Genomic DNA, 14,884 nt, shown 5'->3' with positions numbered 1-14,884 from the left:
TACCCCTTTACCCCTTGTCTTCATAACAGCACCCCCTAAGAGGTACTCCTGTGTGCAGTTTTTCAAGACATTTGGCAGGCTGATTGCTCCAAGTACCTTGGATATCAGTTCTGACGACTCAGACCGTTTCTGCTTCTGTCTCTTCATGCGATTCCAAACTGAGTCAGTGATGTTGAGATCAAGGTTCTTTATGGGCAGGAATATCAGTCACTGGATTCCTTATTCTACTTTTCACCGAAGATACCGTAGCTTCTTAGAACTCTGTAACTATTTGAGATCGTTGCAGAACGACTTTGGTACAGATCAAACATGCGCCTGATGGTATTGTGTGATGGATAAAAGAACAAAAACATCTAATAAAGTAGTTGTACTGCTTATTAAAGAAATGAGTATATACCAAGTAATTTGTCACTCAATCACTATGTAGTACAAGTTTTGTGTCACATAAAGGACATCATTCCTATGGCATGTCAGTACCATGATCTTCAGAAGTAGAACAAATGTACTTCATACCCGTGTTTATAATAAAAGGCCAGCATGCTGAAATCACTCTTTGATTCAGCAGTTGGATTATATTTTCAAGTATGGACAGACTGATTATCGGCCTAAACAGAACCAACAGAACAAACAGACAAGAAGCACAAGCTGTTGCCACAAACAAGGAAAATAGTTTCTCTCACAGTGGCTAATGCTACGCTACTGGCTAGTGGATAAGATAGGCAGCCACAAATTACCCTGAAACAGAGTTTTTAAAACAAAAGTGAACTATTAAGAAAATAGAGAAGAGCGGCAGACATAACTGTGGGAGACAAACTGATCAATCTCAGTCGATCCCATATAAACAGAGGAGGGCCTCGTAGGCATAGGTATAGGCCCTAAAAAAAAGTTTTTAAATTAAAAAAAATCCATCAATCCCTAATTTCAAGAAATGTTATACTTGAATGAAACAGGTGGCAAAAAGGAGGACTCTCTGTTAGCCATTAGAAATTGATGAGCAACAGGTAGCTCAGGGCAAAAATTATGGGAATAGGATTAAAATTAGGATTTTTTTTTTTAGGGTGAGGGTTATTTTTTTTTAGACACTCAACCACTCAGCTATGTGGAATAACCTCTTTATTAATAATGGGTATTCAATCATAATAAGTGACAATTTGCTTTAATGAGTTTGTGTCTCAGGACTGGAACAGTGTTTGAACTCCTGGCACTAAATCGCTGTTTATCCCCTCAACACGGGGCCTTTATTCTAACGTCCATTCATTAGGGATTATTTCACAACTCATCCAAACGATGACTCACAGCCCGTTATATGATTGGATCCACCGTCACATGGGGGCACAGGAAAGTAAAGCCCACTTAGTGAGGAAGCAAGCAACAATGCGGTGAAAACCTTCGATTTTTTAGGCTAACTTTAAAGCAAAAGAAAACAAACAGCGTGGAGAAATATCAAAACGAAAGCTGTATTCACACCAAGCTGAAATGCCACTTATCCTGCTGAGCCTCCAAAATACTCCACTAAATACTTCACACTAAGATTTAGCATTGGATCTTGAACATTCCAGTGGCATACTAAGCAGGTCAGGGAGAGAAGGAATCCCCTTTTCTGTTGTGCAGAGATCAGAGAAAATAAAGGCATGCCATGTGAGTACAATAGGGTGACGCTCCTGCTGGTGTCACCAGTGAAAATTTCACATTTCCAGTAGATTATCCCTTTAGTCACAAATACTTTGCTGATGCCAAGAAGACTAGTGACTGTTAGTACTGCAAAGAAAGTGCTGAAATTAAAATTAAAATTAAGAATGCAATGCAACTAGGCATGGACAAACTCCAGGACCAGCAATTTGAGAAAATTAACCTAGATTCAAATACTAACTATTGACAAGTATTTAGTGAAGCATTATCAAAATAACATTCAATTGACACTGGGCCATGAAAACCAGAGTATCCATTAAAAGATATTTTTTTGACAATTCATGCGCCCTGACAGCTACCCAAACCACAAAGTGCATAAACAGATTAGCACATAGTTAAGAGGAATGAAATTCAAAGTAGACATTCAGTGCTGTGGGGCTGCACTGGAATTAAAAATGTCCTATACGGCCATCTCTAAGTTCTAGTAGCACAAAATCCTGCACAGTTCCTTTAAAGTCTTCAGCCTTATAATGCAATCTTCAAGACAAAGAGCCCCCCTCTCTTCAACACAGGGGGTGAGAGAAGAAAAGACGCATCATGTGACTACAATAGAATCACATTCCTTAAAGCTTCCACAGTTGAAAAGAAACGAATAAATGTTACCACGCAGCGCCAAGACCTCAGCATGGACACAGATCAGTGGAGCTGGGAAGTTTAGAGAGATACGTGCTTTTGCAAGATAGAACAAAGATGAGAGCGTTTCTATTTTACAACATATGCAGCATATTTGAATGTTGTTTTGGATTTCTGGGGGCATTATTGTAAGAATGACTGTGGGCAGAGGAATTTTGACCAGGCTGAAAGAAAATCAGACCAGGTGGTAATCAAATAATCAGCACCTGAAAAAATTCCGAACCGCTGCCACAGCTAACGCGTCACAACGCTGTGTGTCTGAATGTGATTAAAAAAAAGAAGTTTTATAATTTAGTTATAGAGTAAGAGCTGTCACACATTAACTAACAAGTTGTGGATTTCTTCAAAAATCAACAGATTAAACAAGTAATTGCGTCACTTCTGTTTACTGTTGTGTTTTTTTTAAAACAGAAACAACTAAAAAAAGCATTTCAGCTATTTAATAAAGACTTGATTTTTCCCCAACTTTAAAAGAAAGCCGGTGGCACCCAACTTTGGGCAGAAAATCAAAGCTCAACTGGGTAAGAACTGATGAAAAACTGCTTTCCACCAGCTGGCCTGAAAATTTCAGTAAATTAACTCAGAAAAATTGTACTTTTTCCAGATATACACGATGGCATGCCCTTTTTTTAGGAGAATTTAAAGCACCAATTATCAATCTTTTGAAGAAAGTCTTATTAAATCTTCGGTTTTGGACGCAAAATGAGTCACTGGTAGGCAACCATATAAAAAGAGAGCTGGTTGTGTTAATCATAGACACATAATTGGTCCAAAATGACAGCAGTTCTTATATTTATACATACAAGCAGCCTAATTTATGCCTCCATTGCAACATGATCCGTTAATAATAAAGACTGATTCATCTGAAGAGGCGACGTAGATCTTCACACACTAAAAATCTTTAACATTGTGATGTCTCCGGAGTGATTGAGGCTATGAACTGACACATTTAGATTCAGGAAGATTTTACTCCAACCAGTCACCAGAACAGCTCATAAATACTCCAACAGTGGAAACGCAGGACTGTGAGTGATTTAAGTGAGAGAGAACTGCCATCCCATTACCAATTTATACTGCCGTCAAGTTGACACGGACAGCATCGGTATCAGACGGAGAGGATGCAGCAAAAGAAAAGGGAAAAAAAAAAAACACGGCTAATATGATGATACATGATCATGAAGTCTTTTGCAGGTTACCTTTCGTTCTGAACAAGCGCTCCATCTGTCAGTAACAAAGTGAGAGGCTGGGAGCAGCGCTGCAAACAGAACAGACTTTTCATGCAAAAGGGATCTGGAGAACATATGGCTTTGATTAGAGGGCAGGGCAGAGGGAGACGCCAGTGGAAACTGCACAGAAAGAGAGAGAGAGAGAGAGAGGTGCTCTGCGTGTGCGCATATCTGTTTGTGTGTACATCAGTGCAACAACAGAGCGAGGGGCTGAATCAAGGAGTGACTGTGTTTGCACGGTGGATGAGCGCATGAATGTATGCGGGGTGTACGCGTGCACTCGTCAACAAAGGCAGAATAAAACATGACTCAGAAGGGGGAGACTGCTGAACTGAAACAACACTGTTATTTGTGAGTTTGTGTATCTACAGCAACAGAAAGAGCGCTACAGTGGTGGTGTAACAAGCGTGAGCGGTGCCAAGAGAAATCCTGGTGTGTGTGTGTGTGTCCATATCGCATTTTGCATATGGTGCAAAATTTACGCCGCTGTGATCATCAGTAAAACAGAGCAACATACTTGGTACTGTTAATTAAAATCTACTGAGCAAAGTTTGCACGGTCTCCTCCCAATGCTGTTTTGCATATAGGCTACACACTATGTAAAAATATCATTTAGATGCAGCTACAATCAAGTTTTCAATAAATAATTCACCCAGTGCAGTGCAATCGATAAATTCCCAGTTGTTGCCCAGACAAGACAAATGCAAAATAAGTCTACATCAGACACAGGTCTGAGCAAATGGAAAATTGATTTCAGCACAGAAACATGTTGCGTGGGATCTGTCTTATAAAGCTGAATCATTTTTACAGTAATTGCCATGTTTACCATTTTCGCCTTTGCCTACCATTTGTTCATGTTCACACGTGTCTGAACTATCCCAGACAGCATCAAGTCCATGAGGATACATTACCGTAAACAGGAAAAATGCTCCAACTTCGGTTTGGCAGTTTTTAAGGATATTTCCACTTTTGTGCGCACAAACGCTGCAACGATAAACTTGACATGTCAAACATTTTATACCACTCTCATGTTCAGAAATCAACCGCTTAAAGGCTCCGTTTAAGTTCAAGCAAGTAATTCTTAAAAACAAGTGGAAAAATTCAACTATGCTTGGGCAGTTCCATGGCATGGCACGGTTGAACTACCAGAAATCATTCATCAGATAAGCAGCTGGCAGTGGACAAAGATGGTGGTCAGTGGTAGGGATACAGACCTCCTTAACTGTGTCTGAAGTTATAAGGCAGCCACAACTTATATTTTACATATTCAGTCACCTAGAACCCTAGTTATGAATGACGGCTCCCTGCTATCGCATGCTGATAAAAGATTACAATTCATGTGTATTGGTTCCAAATATATCGGTCAGTCAATAATTTGAAGTAGAATTGCTGTACCGCTGTCACACATTCAGTTCTCAGCCTTTCAAGGACGCGCCTCCTGAATTGAGACACAGCTCGTGTCTGGGAAAATTCCGGATTCGGATGCAATGATACAAGTGAGCCAGCCAACATTTGCTCCAAGAGAAAGTTTTGGCCAAAGCAGGTAACACATCATTCAAGTGCTGTCCAAGGTAGCCTGCAAGTACCTCTGCATCTGTGCTTTAATAAAATATAATATTCAGCACTGCAGAGGAACACAGTCATCGCTCAACATTCCCCCCCAAAACACACTAAGTATCTCCTTGGTAACTAGACATATAGGCGTTAAAATCATAGAATGCCCACGTACTTTTTCTCTGGTTTGTACTCGTAGGCTAGTAGGATATATTTAACCTTTCTTTAAAGATTTTTTTTAATCTAGTTTAGCAACAGTTTCACACCTCACAGTGTAACAATAATATATTCTTGGCTTAAAACAGACATTTTGTGATGGCATATAACTCCAGTCTGGTCATATTGAGCTATTAACAGCATTTTATTCTTATTCGTAATGTATAACAAAAAAGAGGTCAAAAGTATTTAATCCCAACAAAAAGTCAACAGCTGTAAAGAGGAGACCTACAGTTAACCTGTGATGTTTTAATATGAGTGAGTCCCTGTTTTGTTTGTGCCGCTCACCTGCACAGGGATGCACGCCAATGATGCAATACACATTCCTGCCACTTATTTATGGGTATTCCACTGAAGAACAGCTGCTGCTGGTAAGACCTAAACAAACATAGCATTACACCAGCAAACGAGGGGCAGGAGGCAGAATGTGTGCTAGTAAATAATTAAATCTTGGAGAATTTGAAATGTTCCCAAAATAATTGGCTTTGCAAATGCTGCATAATGAAAGCTATGTGTTCAGCATGTATGCGAGAACTCACATATGCAAATTCCAAGAGGCAGCTGTAATTTCAGAGTACAGGTAATCAAAGTGGTATCCAATTAGATTAAAAGTCACTTGTGACTGCAATCCACACTACCCTAAAGTCAGACACTACAAACATTGCGATGGCATTGAGACAAGTCTAGAGCTGCACAACAGCGGAACAAATGGGAAGCACATATTGGGAGTGGAAGCGAGGACACACAGACAACAGTGACTTTGGAAGTGAGTCTAACCAGTCTCCCTATTCTTGTATGCTCCAGATGTTTAATTTCAAGATGCTATCTTCCCTTTCCTTCCTTCATGCCATGACGTTCAAGCACTCACACTGACTGGAAGTTGAACTGGACAAGCCCTCAGTAGATGGCAGAACCACGCTGCCACTGTGCAGCCCCTACCGTCACACATGTAGCTTTCAATTTTGATCATCCTACGTATATCCCTTCCTACCTGATCTGCTGACCTCTAACTCCACAAGTGAGCAGGGGACCTTAGACCGATCGTCAGTGCCAAGTTTGATCATCCTGACTTCAGCACTTGCAGAGATATCTGACCGGACATACATACACACACACCCACATACATACATACATACATACTTACCCAGCCAGCCAGCCAGATACCGAAACGAATGCAGTAACCCCGCTGATGTGTACGTCAGGCGTGGTTAATAAATATGCAAGATGCAAACATCAGCAGTTTGTGAAGAAGTGAAATTATCATGTCAAATACTAAAAAAAAATACTGTTTTAATCGCAATATTATATAACATTGTTTTATTGAACAGTTGCTGAACCCACTATTTAGTTTATAAGCCACCACTTTGTTAAGCTGTGTTAAATGCCTTCTTCTATGAAAGTCATAATGTTCAGTTTTTGTTGAAACCTTCTGGTCATTTCTGATGTTCGTAGTGACATCAAAATGTGTTTCTATTACTTTGCCAACCTCGTCTACATCAAAGAGAATAGACAAGACAGCAGAAATGCGTCTCTACAAATGCAATACTAGTACGTAGCCACCACAAACTCGTGCAACTCCCTAAAATGACAACAATAAACTTTGCTACAAAGGTAGAAGTCAGACTCACCACATACAGGCTGCAGGTTTAACCTTGTCATTGACTGCAAGTTTCACAATCCCCTGATGGGAAGCAACAACAAGACCCTCTAAGCTATTGACCTACCACACTGAAACTTTCAAGTAAATTCTCGCCTCCCTTCAGGCAAATTTAGCACCAAAACAATAAACCTGTCACTATTTTAAGGGAACAATGAATCTACATCCTTTACTGAGCTTCATCCAAGCATTGTTATGGGTTTAAAGAAATACAAAAAAAAAAAAAAAAGCCAATGCGTTTTTTTTTCCTTGTCGCAGAGTTATAATGAGGTGCAGTCAGACCATTCGGTGCTGCACAATAGTCTGGCTAGGCGGGACTATTTTTAAGAAACTGCACTGCTGTATCTTTTACATAACTCAGCAAAAGATGCAGCATAACACAATGGTGTTTGGTTTAAAGAAATAAAACGAGCCAGAATATTCTTCCCTATAGTGGACTGATAATGAGGCGCAGTCAGACCATTCTGTGCTGTAGCATGGTCTGACAGAACAGAATAGAATATCCTTCATTAGCCCTACAAGAATAAAATTTGCAATGTCACAGCAGCAAAGTGACAGTAAGAAAAGCAAGAAAATACGACTCTAATTTAAATAGGTGAGGTATACACACCACATATACAATATAAATAAGAAAAACAGAAGAACACAAGGATACTAAGAACACACATTTAAGAATATTTACATCAATGAATTGCACTTGGGTTTATTGCACATGACAGTTGGCTAACTGTCATTATGTGAGTATGTGTGTGGTCTATTAGGAGCAGTGCTGCTGATTATAAAGTCTGAAACTACTCATGAACTGTTTAATCAACATGACCAAGAGCCAGAGATGGTGATCCACCCTCCAAAATCCACAGATCTCAAGTCAGTGAATCATTTGCAGGATGCTGGATCCATGGAGGCCCTAATCCTGTAAAACCCAAAGGATCCACTGCCAACGCACTGGTGCTTAGACACCACTGGACACAAGTCAAGAGCTGCTTTCGTGGACATCAATCTACCACAAAAAGCTGGTGGTTTGACCGCGTTTTCTCACGTTGCATTGTAAATAAGAGCAGCTTGTCCTCCTTGGATGTGACTGTCAAATGAGCTGCTTATTCTCCCCAAGTTGCCCATGTGTCTCTGCACGACAGACACCAGGCAAAAATTCCTGCCCTTCTGCAAGGCTGCAAGATTCTGATCTGGATTTCATTAATCTGGCAGTGTTTCTCTTTTCATTTCCATTTGGAACAGATGAATGTCTTTTCTTCAGAGCAGCAACATCACAGACAAGCAGGTTAATGGTCACTATTCTCCAGGGATGCCTGGGGGCCCTGCCTATCTAAACAGTCACCTCACCTGTCAGACTAAAAACAACTAGTAGCACATTTCAAAGCGAGTGCATGAGAATCATTGACAAAAACTCAGCTTAGGCAATAAACACAAACAGTAATGACTGTTTTCACATAAAGCAATGCAACTGAAAGCACTTACTTATCGCTTTTAAACGAACAAACGAATAATCAAATTTCGTCTTTATTCACCTCTCCGAGTGCATAAACACAAGTAAAAGCCCCAGCTTTACTATGAAAGCTGTTTTGGGGTGACTTCAGGGTTCACACACACCACTTTTGGTAACCACTAATACAGCGAGCAACTCCACAAACCGTCTTCTCGACCAAAACACACACGAAAAGTTGTCTAAACTCGCCCCGTGGAGTCAGTTTGAGGAAACTGCGGCACAAACTTACCAGCCGGTGTTGTCAAATCCACTCAGCATCCACAGAATCGCCGCATGAGGATTAGTTGAACACGTTCTGCTGAAGTTCTCGTGAACTGAGTCGCTCTGCAGACAGTTGATGCAGCAGCTCGTGCTGTGGTGGGAAACCGCTCAGTGTGCTGCGGTGCGTTCAGGGCTGCTCGGAAAACTGAGCTTCCACTACAGAAACAGGTCTAAGGTGTTAAACTCGCTTTAGTTCAGGAGTTACATACAGCCCAAATTGATCTCAAGTGTGCCGGACCAGTAAAATCATAGCATAATAATTGATGATGATTGATTATTTTTATTTTTATGTCATGCACACAAGCGTGCCCAATTTTCAGCTCATTTGCACAGGAGTGACCACTTGAGATGTTCCAAATAAATATCTATTTTGAGATTCTCTGATTGGGCATCTTCACCAGTCTATTCCAAACACGAAGCATTTGGCATTTATGTCTGACGTTTTTAAGGTTCCCATTCCATAAGTTTCACTTAATTGCTTTGATTTTTTTCGGTCTGTGTGGAACAAGTTCTTCCATTTCTCTTCGATTCACCCAGGTAAGCTTAGATCGTAGGCAGAAAACTCCCACAGGCTGACAATGTGATAACTGCCCAGAATAAATGGCAGTAAGTAAACAAGCATCGGAAGAGAGAACAGCAATAAAGCACCAAGAAATATTAGGTTTTAGCGTAGATAAAGGAAGTTTCTGGGGACTGCAAAAGTTGGTGAACACACCAGGATGTGGTTGTAACAGAAACATACTCACTTATTGTGGTCATTTTTAAGGGACAAAGTAACTACTGTAAGTCACTCAACAATAAACAGCAAAAATGATCTAAAAATTACTTTTTAAAACCTACACTGCCTTGTTTTAACAGTTAACAGCTCCACCAAATACAGATTTTTTTCCCCCAGCTAGACTTCTCACATGGTTTTAGTTCAGTAAATGTTGAAATGATTCAAAATCTCATCAAGGAAAAAAGATCAAAGTTTCAAGAAGAAGTCTGAAAACTGGAGACAGATTTATGCAGCAGAGCTTGTTTTCTTCTGCTTTCCATTAATCATGGGACAACCCCTCACATTTTACTGGTGTCTCTGTATATTTAATTGTGTAGAAAGTAGTACAAACTAGAAGCAGCAGTTAAAACAGTGACATGCTGCCTCATAACCTCCACATGTTCGCTGCATCTCTGTTGTTTATTAGTAACTTGAGTGACTGCAAATGTGTTCAGAAATTTGCACCACTAAAATGCAACAACAGCAGATGTGGGCCCTGTGTCAATCTTGTGTCTTCTGTCTTGTGTGCTAATATGAATGGGAATTTCAAATGACAAGGTAATTAAAACGCACACAGAGGATATAGCACATATGTCAATAACAGGCTGTTTACTTAATATCAAATCAGCCTAATCTGTGAACAGTCCCCTGCTGACCCCCTCAGAATCAACTGATGTCTTTATGTAGAAACAACTTTTGCATATTTAATGAAGCCATTCAAAATTTAACCGTCATTCTATGAATACTTTCCGAGCTACTGGCCCTTGAAGTGCGTGTGGTGGGTTCAAATTTTGAGTTACTTTTTCCAGCATTTTTGAGGCCAACAGCACAAACTGACAGAGGTAGAATGGAGCACTATCAAAGTGGAAATTTGAAAGGCTTTCAAACAAACACCGAATCTCCAAACCTGTTTGATCAATGCGATTCGTCCGAACGATAATATCAAACATGTGAATATCTCAGCGGTGTTTCTCCATTTCACAGCCACAAGTTCGGAAATACGACTGTAATGGAAAATTGCTTTGACACAGAATGAATAATAGCTTGAAGATGAGCCTGCTATCAAAATGTAGGTAAAAATGAGACCATTCATGTGCTGTAGCTAGTTCTGATCAATCAGCTATCCCACTGCCGATATGGCTCTTAGAAGTCCACCAAAGATTTACTTTTTCTTGAGTAAATTTCTAAAAAACAGAAAACACATCCAGGATTGTATCTTTTACTCTGTGCTGTACACATTAAACAAGTGCAGTTTTGGTATTGAAACCATTATATACATGATATTAGCACTCAGAATTGGTTGTAGAAAAAAATCGTGCTGAACAAAAATTACATTTTGGCTTTGGGCTGTGGCAATGGAATAGATTTAAATTGACTTGGTTGTAGCTGTCGACAGTTTGGTTATCTCCTGTGCTTAGGGCTCAAAAATGCTGGAAAAAGTTGTATGAATTTAAAACCTGGGCCTGTAACTCAGAAAAAAAAAATCAGTATGAAGGTAAAAATGTGTATTAATTCAATAAATATACTCAAGTTACTGCAAAAAAACAAGAGCTGATGGGAGGTGGGAGGCACTGATTGAATTTTTATAAGTAACCCAGACATGACATTACTTTTTGAAGTCCTTCGTTGTTTAGTATTGTGTGGTAAATGCAGCATACAGTATATTAAATATTTAATAATGCTTTTATCATTAGTTCAGTGCTAAACCTAATTACAATATATCCAACGGCACCCGAAGGCAACACCGTCTTTGCACGCAGTAGCCAAAAGAGCTGTGGACAGGAGGACAATAACCGCAGCTCAGTAGTTTTTTGTGTGTGTGTACGTCTGTGTGTGTGTCACTACATTGGAATGTCTGGCAACAATTTCTCACCGTAGCCAGTCGTTCCCTTTATGCAGCATGTGCCATACATTGTAGCCTCCAGCCTGGGATGATTCACTACAGCCTTCAGAGTTAATGTTTGCTGTGATATAGACTTAATGCCTATTTGGTTTTACTCAAGTGAGAGCATAGAAATCATTTGACCTGACTACTACAAAGAAGCTGCTCCAGTGAGTGTATATCCAGTGCAGGTCGGCCTCCACTGAGACCCTTTAGTCATCCTCAATCATTGTCACACTTGGATGGTTTCTGGCCCATATAATCTAGAGCCAGACGTGCCTCACCTCAGACAAATCAGTCAGATTTCTTCCTGGAGTGGGTTCAATCGGCAGATGAATAGCATTTTTAACGGAACAAGTCTTGTAACATGTTCATTTCATTGACAAAATGATGCAGGGAGTTATGTCGCTTCTCTCTTAATTGCACGATCATTTATTCTCATTATTGTGAAAGTAGAATAAAAACTCGGTTGCCAAGGTGCAGTTGTTCCTCCCCGGAGACAGCAAAAGCACGTGCCTGAGAGAAAAACCCTTTTCCACTTCACAGCCTATAACTGCATTTATTTCAACTTGGAAAATGAGGGATTATTTTCCAATTCCCTCCAGCTCCACTGATGGGAAGTCTTATGCCATCCGACAAGAATGTGCAACCCTTCCATTCCTACACGTCTCCTCCACCCAGGAGCGAGCAAACCTTTGGGAATCCCCAGCTCCTTTTTCCAGCATTATTTAGCACATTTACATATCAGCACGTGCTTGCAGGGAATTACTCATAGAGCGCTTTGTCACATCTCCTCCCTCCCATCAAGCACTGTGCTGTCATGTATGGGACATTTTTATGATGCCTGCTGGAATTAAATTACATGCATTTAATGTTCCAGCATATATATTTTTTACCACTCCATAAAATCTAATGTAAATAGATGTGCTGTAAAACTACATTCAAAGAAGTACAAATATGACCCCAGACTGGACCAGAGGATCTCCATCTGCCTATATGCATGCATACTGAGTGTATTAAATCATGTTGAAAAGAAGAAGTAGATAAGGAAGAGGCACACACTATAAATTAAGAACTCGCCCTGCTTTCTGTCTTTCTATTCGTTTCAGATATCTCCCGCTGTCAAAAAATATTATAAGATAAAGCAGAGTTTGATGAAATCTTGTGTTCAGCATGTGCACGCTGAGAGATACAAGCTTATCTGAAGACTACAGATTGCATGTGTGCAAGTGATGAGAGTATGAATATAGCGATGACAAAAGTTTTTTTAGAGCCACACACCATTAGCGTAAAATACCTGAGAGTGCAACTTCTATTTCCTCTTCCAGAGCAAGTCACTCAACAATAAAGAGCAAAAATGATCCAAAAATTACTTTTTTTTAAAAACATATATTGCCTTGTTCTCTACTTACATGAATATGCTTGGTTGGCATCTAAATAAATCACACAAATCTGAATGCCCGTTTCACAAGTTTCACTTTACTGCTTTGATATTTTCTGTCTGCATGGGACATTTCTCTTCAATTCATCCAGGTAAGCTTAGATTGTAGGCTGAACGCTCCCACAGGCTGACAATGTCATGACTGCTCAGAATAAATGGCAGTAAGTAAACAAGTGTCGGAAAAGGAACAGCAATAAAGCACCAAGAAATATTAGGTCTGGCGTAGACACAGAAAGCTTCTCTGGACTGCATAAGTTGGCGAATGCACCAGGAAGTGGTTGGAACAGAAGCATATTCACTTATTGTGGTCAGTTTAAAAGCAGCTACTGTATTTGTTACTGCAGGTTGAAGTTTTAAAGCTGCAGCCACAGAACGATGCTCAACCACGTGTTCACCTCCATTTGCGCTACACTGTTGTGAAACACTGTAAATCATCTCTGTTGCTGAATTTATGACTGTGGTGAAGATGCGTTCAAGAGCAGGTCCTTATTTTTGTGCATCCTGCCCTCTGCTGTCAGAAAAAGTTTACTACATATGCATGAAGATAAGCTGTAAAACTCAAGTAGATTACGAAAAGTTCAGCCACAACTGATACAACAATCGACAAAGATAGATATATAGCATCAATTCAGAAATAAAGCTTAAACTAGAAATGACAGCTTTGATTCTCAGATTATTCCGTCCTGCAACACTGTTCTAAATCAGCTATTTCACTCTTTATCACAGCAAGTCTTGAGTTTGTAGCGCCATCTATAGTCCTCTATGGAAAGTACAAGCCTTTTTTCATGCTTTTTTTTTTTTTGCGAGATATGAGGTATACAGTGACACAATCAAGGGCGTAGGTTTGCATAGGGACGGTAGGGACATAACACTACCAACTTTTCAAGAGGGTCAAATTGTCCCCACCAACTTTTAAGCAACCTTATTTGCATTATATAATGAGTTCAGTTATATAGGTAATTTTGATTGTCTTCCCATATGTTGTAAGGATAGAATTGACCCTACCATTATTAAGTGAATTATTTTCATTATGTTCAGACCAGGTTCAGACTTACATTTACCCCTTTTCACTTGCTGAATGTGCCGGTCCAATCAAACGTGCGTTTGATTGGCTGATGACTTGACACCCCCCGCCACCCACACGCACACTCACACAGCCCCGACAGAAATACACAAGAAATAAACATGCCGCCTTCTCCGCCCCATTCGAAGAGGAGGGATATTAGAAGTTTTTTTCGGCCAGCAGCAGCAGCAGACGACACTGTAAGTAATGTAAAAAGACGTCAATGTTGTGGACGTGGGGAACACACCACTAATGTTGCTACTGAAAGTCCGACCTGCATCAGAGTTAGCATAACATAACATAAACTGTGTGAACTTGCTAACCTGCAAAACTCGAGTAGGAAGCTGCTTAGAGAGAATTGTCCTCCTGTATGTGTTTTCTACTGTTAACGTTAATTAAACTGTGAGAAATGTAGTGAACTCTGCTGGAAAATATAGAACCAGAAAAACGTGAGCAAGAAGCTGCTTAGAGAGAGAGGTCCCAGTCTGTGTTCCACAGGAAAGTGTTGACAGTCAAAAAAACCACACATGCTGCTGCTTTTCTTCTTGTAAACGCCTGGTTTAGAAGGAAAGAAGGCTAGAGCATGTTGTGATTTACACTTTTGAAACCAAATACCGTACCTATTAGTGCATTTATTTATTAATTAAATGTATTTAATTACTATCACCTGAACCAATACACATGAAAGTTAGTATAAGTCAATACAGATTTATTTTTGCATTGATCATTTAGCTTATCAATTAATTAGGTTCATATTCGTGAGAAATGTAGCCCTGACCCCCGTTCACCCAATCTGTTTGGTCTATTAATGTCCCGTCCCCAGCAAAAAGTGTACATGCAGGTTATGCTGTTATATCGTCCCTACCAATGTTGAGACCAAACCTACGCCCTTGGACACAATGCAGCACCTTCCTTCACAAATTGTGCTGTTTACAAATAATAAAACAAAGGCACGGTATGGCCACACAAATGCACAATGCCTGGTCCCACTGAGCCAGGCA

This window comes from Acanthochromis polyacanthus, chromosome 19 (assembly GCF_021347895.1).
Source record: "Acanthochromis polyacanthus isolate Apoly-LR-REF ecotype Palm Island chromosome 19, KAUST_Apoly_ChrSc, whole genome shotgun sequence".
Taxonomy (NCBI): domain Eukaryota; kingdom Metazoa; phylum Chordata; class Actinopteri; family Pomacentridae; genus Acanthochromis; species Acanthochromis polyacanthus.
The sequence above is the reverse complement of the archived record's forward strand: the minus strand, read 5'-3'. Positions refer to the sequence as shown.